This window comes from Mesocricetus auratus, unplaced genomic scaffold (genome assembly GCF_017639785.1).
Source record: "Mesocricetus auratus isolate SY011 unplaced genomic scaffold, BCM_Maur_2.0 Super-Scaffold_6730, whole genome shotgun sequence".
In the NCBI taxonomy this organism is placed as follows: Eukaryota; Metazoa; Chordata; class Mammalia; order Rodentia; family Cricetidae; genus Mesocricetus; species Mesocricetus auratus.
The window spans coordinates 87,870,827-87,888,498 of NW_024429184.1; the positions used below are offsets into that span (position 1 = coordinate 87,870,827).

Sequence of the window (17,672 nt, forward strand, 5' to 3'; positions counted from 1 at the left end):
GAAGCAGCAGGAGGAGAGAGGCAGCCTCTTCTTGTCCCAGGAGCTGAAGTTTCTTGGATGATTTTTCCAACACTAGCAGAACCCGCATCAGTGTAACAAGACACTCACATGACGTTTTAGTAATCCCAACTGTTTTCTTTCGTTCCCCATCTGGCAGTATAGTAGGACCCTGTAGGTACTATCTTAAAAATTTAAAGTTGTTTTATTAATATATGTCTACTTGACGATTGCTCCTATTACACTCTGCGCTGGGGTACAAGATGTGGTTTTGCTCCCTTTTGAATCTTGACTATAGAAACACTTGATATTCGTTGTTTTTAAAAATTCAGCTTCTTTGATTTATTTAGCGAGACTTCCTATCGATATAGTTTCATTAATCCTTGTGACTGTATTGTACTCCACGGTGTAAGCACTCCTTATCTATTTATTTACTATACTGGCTGGTTTTATGTGTCAACTTGACACCAGCTAGAGTCATCAGAGAGGAAGGAGCCTCAGCTGAGGAAATGCCTCCGTGAGATCCAGCTGTAAGGCAGTTTCTCAATTAGTGATCAACAGAGGAGGGCCCAGGCCGTGGTAGGTGGTGCCATCCCTGGGCTGGTGGTCTTGGTATCTATAAGACAGCAGGCTGAGGAAGCCATGAGGAGCAAGCTAGTAAGCTGTGCCTCTCCCTGGCCTCTGCATCAGTTCCTGCCTCCAGGTTCCTGCCTTGACTTCCTTTGATGATGGAGTGAGATGTGGAAGTGTAAGCCAAATGAACCCTTTCCTCCTCAAGTTGCTTTTTGGTCACAGTGTTTCGTCGCAGCAATAGAAGCCCTAAGACAAACTGGTACCACCAGCATCATGTGGGTATTGCTGTGACAGACCTGACCATGTTTTGGGGAGGATTGTGGAAGGACTTTGGAACTTTGGGCTAGAAAAGACGGTGAGTGTTAAGAGTTCAGTTCTTGGGGAGCTTGGAATATAAGAGTGTTGAGAGCAGTTCAGAGGATGGAGGCCTGGCTTGTGAGGTTTCAGAGGGAAGTTTAAAGACTATTGGGGCCATTTGTTATTTTGAATTAAGATCCTGTGGTTGTGGTTAGCTGGGGGCTGAAGAAGCAGCTGTGATTAACAAGATACCAGAACTACTAAAGTGAAACCTTTATGTTACTGGGACAGTTGATGCTGGTCAGCTGTGGCTAAGAAATTAGCAGTGATTTTCCTCTTGAAGCTATTTAATTTAATTTTGATTTTTAAAGGAGTCCCCAGGTGAAATTTGAATTTTAAAAAGAGATTCGATAATTTAAAGAGTAAAATTTTGATGTGTTTGAATTTGTAAAGATTATGGGACTTTTAACATTAATGATTTTAATGTGAGCTCCTGGAAAGGAAGGTTTGTGACTTAACAGTGATATGTTCGTGTGTCAAATTGATAAGGGATCAGTTGTAATGGCTGGTTTTGTGTGTCAACTTGAGACAAGCTAGAGATATCAGAGAGGAAGGAGCCTCAGCTGAGGCAATGCCTTCATGAGATCCAGTTCTAAGGCGTTTTCTCAATTAGTAATGAATTCCTGGAAGGGCCCAGGCCATGGTGGGTGGTGCCATCCCTGGGCTGGTGGTCCTGGGTTCTATAAGAAAGCAAACTGAGAAAACTATGGGGAGCAAGCCAATGAGTAGCACCCCCTCCATGGTCTCTGCATCAGCTCCTGCCTCCAGGATCCTGCCTTGTTTGGGTTCCTGATCTGACCTCTTCAGTGATGAACAGCAATGTGGAAATGAGAGCCAAACAAACCCTTTCTTCCCCAAATTGCTTTTTGGTGTGGTGTTTCGTTTCAGCAATGGAACCCTAACTAAGGCACTTCCTGTGGTAGACTTTAGCTATTGCATACAGTGCTGCTTCAAGTACTTTGCCTATGAATTTGGATGAGAAGATGTGTGCTGTGTTAGTGTGTCTTTGGAGAGGAATCCTTGTGTCACAGTGCAGGTGTGTATTGACTGTAGTGGGTCATGTCACATGGTTTTCCAGAGTAGATGCCACACGTTAACCAGTCCTTGACATGGCAAGCTTTTACAATTGAGTGGGTCTGGCAGAAGGCCATGGTCCAAAGAGTGAGTTTCTGTGTACTAAATCATCTCCGTGTCTTTGTTGGGGTTTTAAAACTAATTAGGCTGTGTTGGGACATGCCTTTAATCCATCACTTGGAAGGGAGAGGCAAGCAGATCTCTGTGAGTTCAAGACCAGCTTGGTCTACAAAGCAAGTTTCACCACCAGGGCTACACAAAGAAACCCTGCCTTGAAAAACAAAAACAGACAAACAAAAAAAAAAAAAAAAAGAAAGGAAAAAAATCATGAAATTAAAAAGTTCCTTACGGCAAAGGACACCATCACACCATCATTTGGACAAAACAGCAGCAGAAAAAAATGGGAAAGGATTTTTACCAATTATATATCTGATAGAGGTTTAACATTTAATATATACATACACATATTTATACATAAAACTAAAAAACAAAACAAAACCCTGAACATCAAGTAAACAACCATAGACAGGGTTTTTCTGTGTAACAACCCTGGCTCTCTTGGAGCTCATTTTGTAGACCAGACTGGCCTTGAACTCACAGAGATCTGCTTGCCTCCTCCTCCTGAGTGCTGGGATTAAAGGTGAGTACATTTGCACAGTGGACTATTATTCAGCTGTTCGAGAAAATGAACTTATAAGGTTTGTAGACAGGTGGATGGAGCTAGAAACAGTCATCCAGGAAGACAAATATAGGGAGAGACAACTCTAACGCTAAAGGTGGTTTGAAAAGCCATGTGGAAGCTTACCACTGTAGAAGCTTCCAAAAACACAGACATATACGAGAGGAATCTAAATGGTGTCACCAAAAGATAGGGGAGACAATGCCACTAAGCAAAACCTCCAGTGCCTGGGATGGGTTCAAGTCTCCAGCCCTTCTCCGAAGGGACCTCATAGAACCCCCCAGGCATCACAGGCTAGTGCCAAGACTACCGGCTACTCTCTACCACCTACACTAAGGCCTGGTTGTCTTTGTGAAAACAACACTTAATGTCGTCCAACACAGAGAAACTGAGCTGACCAATTAGAAGCTTCATCCCTCCCGACTGGTGTTCATGGTTCTGGAATGTGCTGTGCACACTGCTAGAGGAGAAAGGTGATCATCAATGTCGCCGAGCTACAAACCCTGTGGCCTACAACACTGACCTGCTTGAGAGAGATACCGGCGCAATAGCGACACCACTATTATGAGGGTAACCACCCACTTTTTCATTAGACTTAAGCCCTACTCTGTGAAATGGACCCCACGCCTGCCACTGCTAAAGTGTCAGTAACCTGAGACTAACTAGGTCACTGGCTGCGGGAAGCCTACTATTATTCTACTAAAGGAGCAGAGCAATAACATTTCTCCTGATGAAGTACTGCTATGCCCATAGATGAATACCTCATTCAACCCACGTCAGAGAAGCTGCTGCTTGCAGTAGGTGGGGATTAATGCTGAGACCCACAATTGGACAATGTGCAGAGTACAAGACTTTGGATCCCTCGTGCCTAAATGGGATGTTTTCACCAAACCCCCCTGCTTTCAAGGCTCAGAGCTATGCAGACTGGAAGTGCCAGAGTGATGGATGTGTCCAAGGAAAACCGAGTCTTCCAGACACAACAGGACAGCGCATGCATGCACTCACAGAGACTTGAGCCAGCACACATGAAGCCTGCGCAGGGTCAAGCCAAATGGGGTCCCAGCCCTGGGAGGGGTAAGTGGGCACAGGGTCCCACTTCTAAGCAAAGAGCTATCTGCAACTGATACTTGCTGGCAAAGGGAAAATCTGTTTTCTCTAATGGAGCACCAATGAGTATATTAACCATACTTCAGGGCAGGCTCCATGCCAGGTGAAGCTGGCTAACACAAAACAAAATTATATTTTTGTGGAGTTTTTGTTTCATTTGCTTTGTTTTGGCATTTTTTTCTTATTGGTGTCTCTTGCTTGTTAATTTTGATTTTTCATTTTTATGTGTTTTTTTTTAGGGAATTGCTTCTTGAGAGAGAAAAGGGGCATAAAATTGAATGGGTAGGGAGATGGGATCTGGGAAGAATTTGGGGAAGGGTAAAAAAGTCAAAATATGTCATGAGATTTTTTTTTCAATTAAAAAATGCTAAAAATATAAATTCTCCGTGCCGTCTCACAGCAGAAGACAGTTCGCGCCACCTAGTGGCCACATTGTTAATCTCCCGCATCCCCCGCTCAGCTGTGTGGGCCTTCACGGGGCCTTTGGAGCAGTAACCCTTGCTGGGCTTCCTGGTTTGGGGTTCCTTGGGTCCCAGGTTTTGAAGCACACTCAGCTGTGTCCTGCTGGGGCAGGGCTTCTATGAGTTGAGTCCCTGATCCTTAACTGTCTCTGCTTGATTGCGAGTGGAGCCAGCTTGCCGTCAGACACTTGCTTTCCCTTGGGATGTCACAGTTGTTTGTGTTTATGACTCCAGTAAACGTCTCTTGTAGAGAATTGAGAAAATTGCTGGCTTTAATATAAACTGGAAAGGCAAGGACCTAATTCCATAAGCCTGCTTCTCTATAAGATGACTTTCTAGTGATGTGTTAGAAATGAGGAGGGTGAGGTGAGGCAGGGGGAGGGCACCGGGGTTATTAGTCTTGCTGAGCAGCCTGGAAGCTCTATTCCAGCTTCCTGGTGTTAGCAAGAACGGGGAGGGGCTGGATGTGCCTTATGCCTGAGGAGAGCTAGAGATCATTTGTATTTGGGTATCTCCACAGAATAAAAACTAGTGTTTGTCTTAACATTCTTTCGCAAAGTTCTGACAACTTGAAATGGTTTCAACCGAGACAATTCTGTCTGCAGAAGAAATGGTTCCTGTGTTCTCAGAGACTCTGACTTCATTCTTCACACCTACTGTGGTGTGAGCCAAGTGTTGCAGCATCCACTTCTGCTCATGCATGTGAGAGCATGTGTAAATGTGTGTGTTAGTGTGTGTGCGTTTTCTTATCCAAGATGCAGACAGTCCAAGACTACAATGTATTACTCTACATTCTAAAAAATTACAGTCAACCATAACAAAGTAAATAACAGGACAGGGAAGGGGAGTTGCTCAGTGGTAGAGTTGGTGCTTAGTAGATAAGACTCTGAGCTCAACCCACAGTACCAGAGAGGGTTAGAGCACAGGAGAGAGCTTTCTCAGAGCCGGTGAAGGAAACATGGGCATGGCAAAGGAAACTATGGGCATAGTGAAGGAAGTGAAGACTTCTGGATGCTTATGGGTTTCTCTTTCAAGATTTCAGAGGTTGGTATTTTACATTAATATACACAGAAGCAAAGCTTGAATAGATAGCAGTTTAGTGAAACATAAGAAATGCCAGCTGTCTTACTAGCTGTGTGATCTTGGGAAATTTACATGCCCAGCTATGTCACTTCCTGTCTGTCTGTACAGACCTCCAGACCTCTATGGTTAGCTAGTGGCAAGCTCCATTCTCTGACCCCTCAGACAGGCTTTATTTGTGCGAGAATGATATCACCACAGACAATTGTGTAAGAGTCTAGGGACTTGGGTATGGTTATATAGAGGCTTGTTTCCACAGTACACATTACAGAAATGAAGTTCATTCCCTTCTAATTTTAGATGACATTTATTGAGCACTTATTTGTACCAGTTACTTTTCTCATTGCTGAGACCAAATACCTGATAAGAAGCAACTCAAGGGACCTGGGGAGACGGCTCCGTGGTTAAGAGCACTGGCTGCTCTCCCAGAGGACCTGGGCTCAATTCCCAACCCTCACATGGAAGCTCACAATTGTCTATACCTCCAGTTCCAGGGGATCCAACATCCTCATACAGACACACACATGCAACCCAAACACCAATGCATGTAAAACAAAATAAACATATCATCCTTAGAAAGAGAAGCAACTTAAGGAACCTCCATTCTGGCTCACAGCTTGAGAACCCAGAAAAGCTGTCAGCTGTGAAGCAAACACATGAGGATGAGAAGCAGAAAATGCTGCCACCGACATTGTCACTCAAGCTGGAGTCCCAGTCCATGGCATGCTGCCACACACATCCCAGGGCAGGTTTTCTGTTCAATTAGTTCTCTCTAGAAACACCCTCTTAGACACAACAAAACCTGCACCTAATCAATGCCTACGCATTTCTTAATCTAATAAAGTTGAAAAATTAACCATCATACTATGTTCCTTACTCCGTAACAACAACACACTTAAAAGTCAAGTGTGGTGGCTCACAGCCATATGGTAAGTTTTAGGTTAGTCTGGGCTATATAGTTTATCTCCAGGCCAGCCTGGGCTACAATATGAACTCCTGTCTTGAAAGAAAGAGGAGGGAGGGAGGAAGGGAGGGAGGGAGAGGGGAAGGGAGGGAGGGAGGGGGAAAGGGAGGGAGGGAGGGAGGGGGAAGGGAGGGAGGGGGAAAGGGAGGGAGGGAGGGAGGGGGGAAGGGAAGGAGGGAGGGAGGAAGGGAAGGAGGGAGGGGGAAAGGGAGGGAGGGAAGGTGGTTGTTTGAATGGAATGGCTCCATATGCCCATAAGGAGTGGCACTATTAGGAGGTGTGGCCTTGTTGGAGGAAGTGTGTCATTGGGGTGGGCTTTGAAATCTCAGACGTTCAAGCCAGGCCCAGTGTCTCTCTTCCTGCCGTCTGCTGATCTGGATGTAGAACTCTCAGCTAACTCCCCAACACCATGTCTTCCTGCGCGATGCCATGCTTTCCACCATGATGAAATAAAGGACTGAACCTCTGAACTGTGAGCCAGCCCCAGTTAAATGTTTTCCTTTATAGGAGTTGCTGTGGTCATGGTGTCTCTTCACAGCAATAGAATCCCTAAGACAGACAAGAAGGAAGGAAAGGACAATTAGATGAGTGAGGGAAAAAACAGAACCCACTACCCTCACACAGACATGAATGCAGGCAAAACACCAATGGACATTGTCAGGCCTGAATATGATATTTTGGATGTAGGCCTCAGCTCAATTCCAGGAGCTTGAATCTCCTATTGTCTTTTAGATGTTGGCTGGTTACCTCCAGATGGCCGGGCCACAGTGGAGAATGTGTTCTAGTTTGTGTAACAATAGACCTAGGCCACATGCCCATCATGAGGCTAGTGGGATGTGCCTGAAGTCTGGTGAGATGTGCCATTACAGAATGTCTGAGGGGTTGTGTAGGTGCATTCTAGGACCATGTCTAGGGTTAAAGGAAGTGTTTCCTAGTCAGCCTTATATACATAATAATAGATGTCTTCTACCAGTACCCCCACTTTTGGAAAGCTTTTTAAGAGGATGCTTGAATAAGCCAGTGCTTCCAGTATTAACTAAGAGCCCTCCTGAAATGACAAGACGTCTCGGTCTTGTCCTTAATGTCGCTAGGTAGCTAGGACTTCCCTGATCCACAGACCTGGGGCTGTTTAGCTGGTTCCCAACACAGCCCTAAAGACATCGGTTCAGAAAAGATGGCCCCTGCAGCTTAGGACTGATACAGGCTGGACCCCGGCAGGACATAAACACACACACACACACACACACACACACACGTCTGTGGGTACATACTTGTAATCGCAACACTAGGAGACAAGAGGATCAGAAGTTCAAGGTCACTATCAAGCACAAAGCATGTTAAGCATCAGCCTGGGCTTTAGGAAACCCTGTCCCTCCCTCCCCAGTGTGTGTTAGTTTTTCCAGACAAAAGCTGTTTCTTTAAAGTCACCTGGGGCTGGGGACTTTATTCTTGAAGTTTATATACCCCCTCGTAGCTGGGCTATTTAAATCACAGGGTCAGGCTGGGGCTGGGAGAATGTCTGTCTCTGTCCCCCTCCCTACCTCCCACACCTGTCAGCCAGTGTCAGAAGTACTGGGAGGTGAGAGGGAGGAGGAAAGGAGTAAGGATGAGCTTCGGATTTCTCCATGGCAACAGAAAGGCACTTTGGCAGGTGGGGAAACTTGGCTGTCTAGAAATAGGCTGTGTGTTTCTGTGACATTAGCATGGGTCATGAAAACACTCACAATGCTTCTCTAGGGACACTGGAGAGTTAGTGTATTACCTGTAGGGCATGCTTTAGCAAGCTCCATGTTTATAACTATTTTTCCCTCTTCCCTCCCTCTTCTCTCTCCCTCCTACTGTGAGACAGCAGCACCAGGCCAATGCCATCAAGTAATTAAAAGGCTAGCATAGAGAGGGTTTGTTTTTCTTTTTCTTTTTTTCCCGAGACAGGGTACCTCTGTATTGTTTTGGAGGCTGTCCTGGCACTCCTCTGTAGACCAGGCTGGCCTCGAACTCACAGAGATCTGCCTGCCTCTGCCTCCCGAGTCTGGGAGGTGTGTGCCATTACCGCCCCGCACATGGAGAGTTTTTCAGATATTCTGTGGTACAGAAACAGTGGGAAAGGCAGCAGAGAGAAACTAGGCACCGAAGCATTCTCAGTGGCTGCTTTCACACCTGAGGAATCCCCATACAAACAGCCAGGTGGTGCTTCAGTGCCACGGTACCCTGGGACACTTACAGCTGGGCTTGTTGTGATTAACTCTCCAATAGTGGCCTTGCTCTGAGCCCAGTCCGCCCTGAGCCAATGGCAGTCTTGTTCTGAGACTGTAAGTTAGCACAGCCATCTGCCCCAGGATGTCATGTTCTTTTCATATCTTCTCTGTCTCTTTCTGTCTCTGTCTGTCTTATGTCTGTCTCTCTCTGTGTCTCTTTCTTTCCCTGTCCCCCCTTCCCCCCCATGTGTGTGTGTCTACACATGTGTGTTGGAGATGACTTGGATGACTGGATAGAATGTGAGCTGAGGGTAGACATTACAGGCCTGTGTAGGTAAGAAAAGCCTCCAGAAGGAACCCAAACCTAGGGGGCTTTTATTTTTAGCTCAGTAAGACCATGCAGGGGTTCTGATCTTTGAGAATTCAGACACCTGCAAGTGACAGCAGATTGAAGTACCAATCTTCATATTCCTAGCCGAGGAGACTGACTCAACTTCAGCTCCAATGGTTAACATGTGACCTTTACAGGTCATTTGAGTAGTGCTGTGTGGCTTCAAATTCTGGTACTTCTGGGGTGATAGCTCCATCCATTTTCTTGAAAGGTCCTAAGCCCAGAGCTGCAGTGCAGGAGGGCTGCAGTGTGGCTGACGGAGAGAACAGGGGTGCCAATGTTGAGAAATCACATCTATACTGCAAGAAGAAGCTTCTCTGCTCAGGGCTGAGTGATGCATTGGTCCATGCATGCAGAAGAACTTCACGGGGAGTCATTTTGCTGCTGTCTTCCTTTAGTAGGCTTTCAACTAGGGCCCACGACCTTTTTAGCTTCAGGGGCTTTGGCCGCTTTAATAGTGTTAGATATGGGTTTCATGGAGCGGGCCTTAAGTCCAAGCAAACATCTGCGTCACTGTTGTACCTGTATGCTTGTAGGCGGGTTACGGTTATAGGTCTCCAGATTTGTAGCTGGGTGATTTCAATGATAACTTTTCTCATCTGGTAGTGTGCAAAATGCCTTCTAGCATCATGAACTCTAGTCAGTAGAGGTGAAACTTCTAGCTGAGTATCAACTTGTTTCTCTGTTCTAAATAAGCACCGTCTTCAGCAATACGGCCTTACTATTAGGTTGTAGAGAGTAGCCAACAGCATTGGCTTATGGCGTTTGGGGGGTGGTCTATGGGACCACTTTGGCCAACAACTCAGTTAGATGTAACCCATTCCTGGCACTGCAATTTTGACTTGGTGGCATACGATGTTGAGTTGGAGTATGTATCACCCATTTAGCATCCTTTCATGTGTATACATTTTAGGAAGCCTCTAAGAAGTTTCCTTAACGGTTTTTCAAAGGCCTTTGCTGTTAGCTGTCCCTCCCCACTTTCCTTCTCCCCCATCCCCACCAGCAATGAATAGATGTTCTCTTTTCCCCACATCCTTGCCAGCATGAGCTGCCAATTGTTTATTGATCTTGGCCCTTCTGCCTGGGGTAAGATGAAATCTCAAAGTAGGAGATTTCTCCAGTTTTTTAAAATGTAGGTGCTATGAACTTGACTATTAGAATTGCCTTCATTGTGTCCTATAAGTTTGGGTATGCTGTGTTTTCATTTTTATTCAATTTGAGGAAGTCTTTAATTTCTTAATTTCCATCTTGACCCATTTTTTGTTCGGTAATAAGTGGTTCAGTTTCCATGAGTTACGCTTTCTGGTTTTTTTTGGGGGGGTTGTTGTTGTTAAAAATCCAGCTTTAGTGTGTGGTGGTCACATAGCATACAGAGTGTCATTTTAGCTTTCCTGAATCTGCTGAGACTTGTTTTGTGTCCCAGTGTGTGGTCAATTTTGGAGAAAGCTCAGTGAGGTGCTGAGAAGAAGGTGTATTTTTTTTTTTTAACGAGATAGGGTTTCTCTGTATTGTTTTGGAGGCTGTTGGTCCAGCCCGGCCTTGAACTCACAGAGATCCGCCTGCCTCTGCCTCCTGAGTGCTGGGATTAAAGGTGTGCACCACCACCGCCTGGCTGAAGGTGTATTCTTTTATGCTTGGGTAAAATGTTCTGTAAATATGTTAGATCCATTTGGTTTACAATGTCAGTTAGCTCCAGCATTTCTGTTTAGTTTTTGTCTGGATGACCTGTCTATTGGCCAGAGTGGGATATTGATGTCTCCCACTATCAATGTGTAAGGTTCACTGTGTGATTCCAGCTATTGTGGTGTTTCTTTAACTAACTTGGGTGCCCTTGTGTTTGGTACATAGATGTTAAGAATAGCAATGTCAAGCTGGGCGTTGGTGGCGCACGCCTTTAATCCCAGAACTTGGGAGGCAGAGGCAGGCAGATCTCAGTGAGTTTGAGACCAACCTGGTCTACAAGAGCTGGTTCCAGGATAGCCTCCAAAGCCACAGAGAAACCTTGCCTCGAAAAAACAAAAACAAACAAACAAAAAAGAATAGCAATGTCCTCTGGTGGAGTTTTTTCTTTGATGTGTAACGTAGTGCTTCCCAATCTCTTCTGACTGACATGGGTCTGCACCAGGACTTTTGCATCTGTAATACGGCTTCCAGTTTAGTGGTTTTAAGGGATTCCTGAGTGTCAAATGAGTGGGTCTCTGTTTCTTGTGCCTTCTCTTGGGCTCTTTCCTTCTGTTGGCTTTGGACAATTCCAATGTTAGTTTTTGTTTTATCTTACAATATTTTACTTTATCATTATCCCTTAGAGGCCTGTTTGTTTTCTGATGAGAGACAGAAGGGGAATTGTTGTGGAATATTTTAAGGTGTACATTTCTTTGTGCTGTGGAACATTTGTTTAGTGATGTAAAGATGTGTCCCTTTTGTTTATGGTGCAAGTGTTTAACTCTGTGAAGCTGTGATTCTTTGCCTGTCTGAAACACATGATGGTCTAATAAAGAGCTGAACAGTGAGGCAGGAGCAAGGATAGATGGGGCTGGCAGGCAGAGAGAATAAATAGGAGGAGAAATCCGGGAAGAGGCGGAAGGAGCAGGAGAGAATAAGGAGAGAATGCTAGGGGCTAGCCACACAGCCAGCCATTGAGTGAGAGTGAAAGTAAGATTACAGAGGAAAAGAAAGAAGACCAGAGGTGGTGCGGGCCGGGGAGGGGGAGGGGACATAATTTAAGAAAAGCTGGCTAGCCACAAGCTAAAATAAGGTCAGGCATTTATAAGTAATAAAAGGCTCTGTGTGTGATCTATTTGGGAGCTGGGTGGTGGGTCCCCAAAAGAGCCTAAGAAAGGAAAGAACAAAGAGTAAAAAAGTAGTAAGAGTAAAAAATGGGGGATAGATCCAAATGGGAGGGGAGTAGGAACTGGAGAAGTAGAGGGAGGGGTGACTATAATCAGGATATATCATATAAGGGGGAAAAATCTTTTTTCTTATTTTTTGAGACAAAATTTCTTTGTTTGGCTTGGCTGTCCTGGAATTACCTCTATAGACTAAAAAACAAAATAAAACAAAACCATCACATTAAAAACATCTTTTTGAAATAATTTATTGTGTATACTGTGTTCTGCCTGCATGTGTGCCTGCACACCAGAAGAAGGCATCAGATCTCATTAGAGATGGTTGTGAGCCACCATGTGGTTGCTGGAATTGAACTCAGGACCCCTGGAAGAACAGCCAGTGCTCTTAACCTCTGAGCCATGTCTACCCCCCCACCTATCCCAAACCATTTCCAATAAAAGGAAGAAAAAAATAAATTTCAAAGTAGTTTCCTTTGCATTTCTCTGATGGTAGGTTTTTCTCAGGCATTTGTGTTTCCTCTTTTGAGAACTCTCTATTTAGTTCTATCAGGGAGACAGCTTCATCCGGACACAGTAGGAGTGGTGCACATATGAACCCAGAGACTGTGACAGCACACAGGAGACCCGCATAGGTTCAAGCCGCTCAAAAGCCCAGGACTGAGGAGGGTAAGTGGACACAAAGTCTCGCCCTTAACCAAGAGGCTAATTTTCAATAGATACCCTGCTAGGAAAGGGAGAATCAGTTTTCTCCAATGGAGGGTCACTGGGTGTGTCACCACACTCCAGGGCAGGCCCAGTGCCCAAGGGTAGTTAACACCAAACAGACTCCATATTTTTATGTGCTTTTTGTTATTTTTTTTTGTCTTATTGTTTCTTGCTTGTTTGTTTTGACCTTTGTTTTATGTTTCTTTTTGAGAGAGAGAATGAGAACATGAAGTTGGGTAGGTGGGCAGGATCTGGGGGAGGCGAAATATCAAAACGTGTCCTATGTAAAATTTAATAAGAAAATTTAAAATGAAATCACCTATATGTTGACTAAGGAATTGTTAAACAGAAATGCATGTTAAACAAGGTTTTGTATTGATGGGTTGATAAAAATGTGATTAGAGGCATATAGGAATCTAACCATGTATCTCTCCTGGGTGGAAGCGTCATAATAAAAAGTATCCTGAACTTGTAGATATAACTGGATATACTTTGTTTGTCTTTAAAAAATAATTTTATGTTTGGGAATTTCATACACTGTATTTTGATCATAGTCACCTGCTCCAACTCCTCCCAGATCCACTCTCTCAATCCTTACCTACTACCCACCCAACTTCAAATTTTCTGTTCTATTTTTTAAAAATTATTTTTGTGTCAAAGCCTAGGATAGAACTAAAATTTTGTATATAATACAAGCTAGCACACTGTTGGCACATAGAGCATACTTAATAATAGTGTTTCCTGATTAATGATGGAGTAGAAAGGCCAGCATGGTGCTACAGGCCTGTAACTCTTACTTAGGAGGCCGAATGGAGGATGCTAAGTGAGACTTTTGGGCAACTTAGTGAGACTTGAGAGTTAAGGGCCACTGAGATGGCTTATTGGTAAATGCCCTTGTCACCAAGCCTGATGACCTATGCTTGACTTGGGGAACCACATGACTGATCCCCTGGACCCACACGTGTGAGAGGAGAGAATGGATTCTCACTAGTAGGTTGACCTCTACATTCCTTCTGTGGCAGTGGTGCATGTGCTCACGTGTGTGTGTGTGTGTGTGTGTGTGTGTGTGTACACGCATGCGTACTTACCCACACACACTAGATCTAATAATATATTTTTTTACAAAAAGACCAGAGTGGGGCTGGAGAGACAGCTGAGAGGTTAAGAGTACTGGCTGCTCTTCCATAGGCCCTGAGTTCCATTCCCAGCAACCATAGGGTGGCTCACAACCATCTGTAATGAGATCTGATGCTCTTTTCTGGTGTGCAGACATACATGCCGGCAAAACACTGTACACATAATAAATAAATCCTTAAAAAAAAAAAAGGACCAGAGGTAGAGCTCAGTGTTTGTCTGAGGCCCTAGGTTTGATCCACGACACTTAAGAAAAAAAGAGGGAAATAAAGAAACAACTTATGACAAAGTTAGGTAGCTAGCGTGCTGTGATTTACATGGTCTGGAATGACTTTTATATGGCCCAATGTCAACAACCTTCCAGTTCTGCTTCATCTGACACCGAGTAGAATGCTTCCAGGTATGTGTTGTTTCCCCGGCAACTGTGTAGCTCCTGACAACAATGTGTGAATACAATTAGACTCTGTGTTTAAAAAGTCAGGTACTCAGCTTTGTTAATTTGGATGGAAAGAGGGTTTCTCCCCATCAAGCTCAGTAATCCTAAAAAAATGTATTGGAATTGTTTTCATACGATACATTTTTTTAAACCAAGATTTAATGTGCATTTTTTCTTAACACATGGAACATAAGTATGAAAATTTCATACTGAATAAATGATATTCGTTAAGCCAAAAAAGAAAAAAAGGAGGAATTTACATCAAATTTTTAGCAACATTGTTGAAATACAAATATGCAGATTTTATCACTGAAAAAAAATCTCAATTGTGTTTCTTCATCAGGAACTTCAGCTGAACCTAGAACTTTTTCACACCTGGATTAGAAAGAAAACAAAACAAAACGAAAACCCAGAAAAAAAAAACTGTAAGTTGATTGCCTGCTGAGACAGCAAGGACTTTTTACAGAGACCTGTACAGCATTGCACCAAGAAGAGCGATGTCTGGCAAGAGATTGAATAGCTGTGTCTCTCTTTGTGCAGGTCACCTGTTAACTCGTCGTACTATGAAGGGGTAGCTGGGAAGGGGACCCACTGTGGAGATTCAAGGGTATGTGCAATGTCATTCGATGCATTTTAATCATACTCTTTCCCCATTCCCAACTCCAGCTCCTCTAGGATTCTCCCAACTTCTACTCACCCAACTTTAAGTTCTCTCCTCTCTCAAAAGCAAAAGAAAACAGGAAAAACAACAAAACTCCCACAAAATGAAAATCAAACCAGACAAGAAAACCAAGCCAATCCAAAACAAAAGCATCCACAAAAGGAGTCTAGTTTGTATTGGTCAACTGCTCCAGCATACGGAGCCTGCCCTGGAGTGTGGTTGATACACCCAGTGACCCTCCATTGGAGAGAACTGATTTCCCCTTCCAGCAGGTACCAGTTGCAGACAGCTTCCTGGTCAAGGGTGACATGTTGTGTTCACTCCCCCTTCTCAGTGCAGGTCCCATGTGTGATGTCCCAGTCTGTGACTTCATATATGGATCAGTCCTGCTGCGTCTGGAAGACACTCTTTCCTTGGAGGTGTTCACCACCCCCCTGGCTCTTACAACCTTTCTGTCTCCTCTCCCACACAGCTCACTGAGCCTTGAGAGGACTTTGGTGGAAACATCCCATTTAGGCCAGAGTGCTGCAAAGTCTCTCTCTGCACATTTTCCAGTTGTGGATTTCTTTGTTAGTTGCCATCTATTACAAGAAGAAGGCTCTCTGACAAAGGCTCAGTCATCTTAAAGCTTTCACTAAGGCAACATTAAAGGAACCTGCATGCACCACATGACTGGGGGAGCTGGGTGCTCAGCATACAGAAGGACCTTGGTTTGACCTCTGGGCCTACAAATGACAACAGCACAATGTATCACCTCACTCACTCTAAGCTGTCTCTAAACTGTTCTTCCTAAGTTTACATCGTTACAGCGGGTTTAGCGGTGAGTGCAGTATAGCTATTAGCAATTGAAGCTAAACAGGCAAGCCAGTTGTGGTGGTTCGATGTGTAACCCCAGCACTTGGAAACCAGATGTGGGAGAAGCAAGAGTTTAAAGCAAGCTTTGGCTGAATAGTGAGTTCAAGGTAGGTCAATCAAAAACAAAACAAAACAAAACAAAACAACAAAACCAAAACCAAAACAAGCAACCCCCCCTTTTTTTTTCTTTTTTGGTTTTTCGAGACAGGGTTTCTCTGTGGCTTTGGAGGCTGTTCTGGAACTCGTTCTGTAGACCAGAGTGATTTACAGAGATCCACCTGCCTCTGTCTCCCAAGTGAATGGTTCAGGCATTACGCTGGCCTGCCCTTTTACCTGGCAGGATGTACTCAGGCAGCACTCTGGCCAGCCCAGAGTTCTGTGAGAACCACGAAAGTGCAAAGGACCCCTTTAAAAAAGGACTGTCCCCTGCCCGCTTACACTCTCTTACTCTTTTACTCTCATCTTACTCTCCATCTCATCTCCTCATCTCCTCTCTTACTCTCATCTCTCTCTCTCTGTCTCTCTCTCTCCCTCCCTCCCTCTCTCTGTCTCTCTCTGTCTCTGTCTCTGTCTCTGTCTCAGCTCTGCATGGTTACCTCTCACCCCCTCTTTCCCTCCCTGTCTACCAATAAACTCCATGTGGGATCGTTGAGTCACAGTTTGTGTCTCGTTACTGGATAAACCTAAACATTTTAACAACACCAAGTGCTGGGATTAAAGGCATGCACCATCAATGCCCGGCTGCATGCTCTAGCCTGGGTTCCCAGCAACTAAGTGATAAAACCATCTGTAATGAGGTCTGGTGCCCTCTTCTGGCCTACAGGGATACATGCAGGAGGAGGAACTATGTATACATAATAAATAACTCTTAAAAGAAAATCAAGGTTGGGAGTGTAGGTCAGTGGTAGAGGGCTGGCCTAGCATGTGTGAGGTCTTAGATTCAGTCTCCTCACCTCACTGAAAAACAGCAGAAATCTTAACTCTTTTTTCTCGTAGTCTTGAATCATATTTCCACCTAATATGCTCATATGGGAAAGCATATCTGCAATGAAGATGTGCATACAAATGAGGTCAAGAACCCACAAAGACAAACATGTAGGTGTTTAACAATCTCCTGGATAGCCCAGAGCAAGGCTGAGGAACCACTCAACAGAGATCATTCCTTCATCAGGAACACGTCAGGGCTTCAGAGTTGTCTGCAGAGATGAAGCCCCAAGTTCTTCATTGAGATCAGCTTCAGGAGCCAGATGCCCCCCCCATTCTCCTAGACACACAGAGAAACACCCTCAAATTCCCATCAAAACAAACTGCTACCTTTTTTTTTTCTTCATGAAACATCCAAGTCTAGTCACCTGTTGAGCAGTTATGCTCTGCTTCAGACACTGCACTGTGCATTTCAGATGTGGCGGTGAAGAATTTAACAGTGCTAGGCATGCTGATATGTCTTTTGTCTTTTGTACTCCCTACACAGAGTCTCCCTATGATACAGCCAGGGCTGGCTTTGAACATGTTATCCTTTGGGTCTACCTCTGCAGTCGTGGGATTATAGGTGGATGCTGCCATGCCTTGGCTAGTAGGGTAGGTGTCAACTACAGACCCCAAAAAACAAGCCACAAAGTTAAAACCAAGCAGAGTTTAAGAATTGTACTTTTTTTTAAAAAAAGGATTTTTACAAGTATATATCATATGTTGAGCACAGTCCCTCACATTCTCTGCTTCCCTTTCCGCCGCCGCCTCCTGGAACTAGGGAGCTAGTCCTCTTGTTCCCTGAATGGTTTTACTTTAATTTCCAAGATATGCATATATTCATATGAGATTTTATGTATCTATATATAAATAAATCTAGGAACCACAAAGGAGAGAAATCACCTCTTTGTTTGTTTGTTTTTGTTTTTTGAGACAGGGTTTCTCTGTATTGTTTTGGAGGCTGTCCTGGAACTCCCTCTGTAGACCAGGCTGGTCTCAAACTTACAGAGATCCTCCTGCTTCTGCCTCCTGAGTGCTGGGATTAAAGGTGTGCGCCACCAATGCCCGGCTGAAAAATCACCTCTTACTGCATTAATTTTCTTACAGATGACACAACTCTCCTCTTTATTATGGCTGAAAAATTCTGTGTATATGTGGACCACATTTTCCTCACCCCCCCTCCGTTGTTGG

General features: G+C 44.4%; 1 long non-coding RNA gene across 3 annotated transcripts; it reads left to right on the forward strand.

The window, feature by feature from the left end:
- The first annotated feature begins 696 nt into the window (after positions 1 to 696).
- LOC121138830 lies at positions 697 to 17,380 on the forward strand. 3 transcript variants are annotated; one of them, XR_005875695.1, is made up of 5 exons: positions 697 to 745; positions 12,266 to 12,390; positions 14,343 to 14,424; positions 14,540 to 14,606; positions 16,512 to 17,380. It is a non-coding gene; the product is annotated as an uncharacterized LOC121138830 (long non-coding RNA). The 3 variants fall into 3 exon arrangements; XR_005875693.1 differs by having other exon boundaries at positions 722 to 925; XR_005875694.1 differs by having other exon boundaries at positions 722 to 845.
- The last annotated feature ends 292 nt before the right edge of the window (positions 17,381 to 17,672 follow it).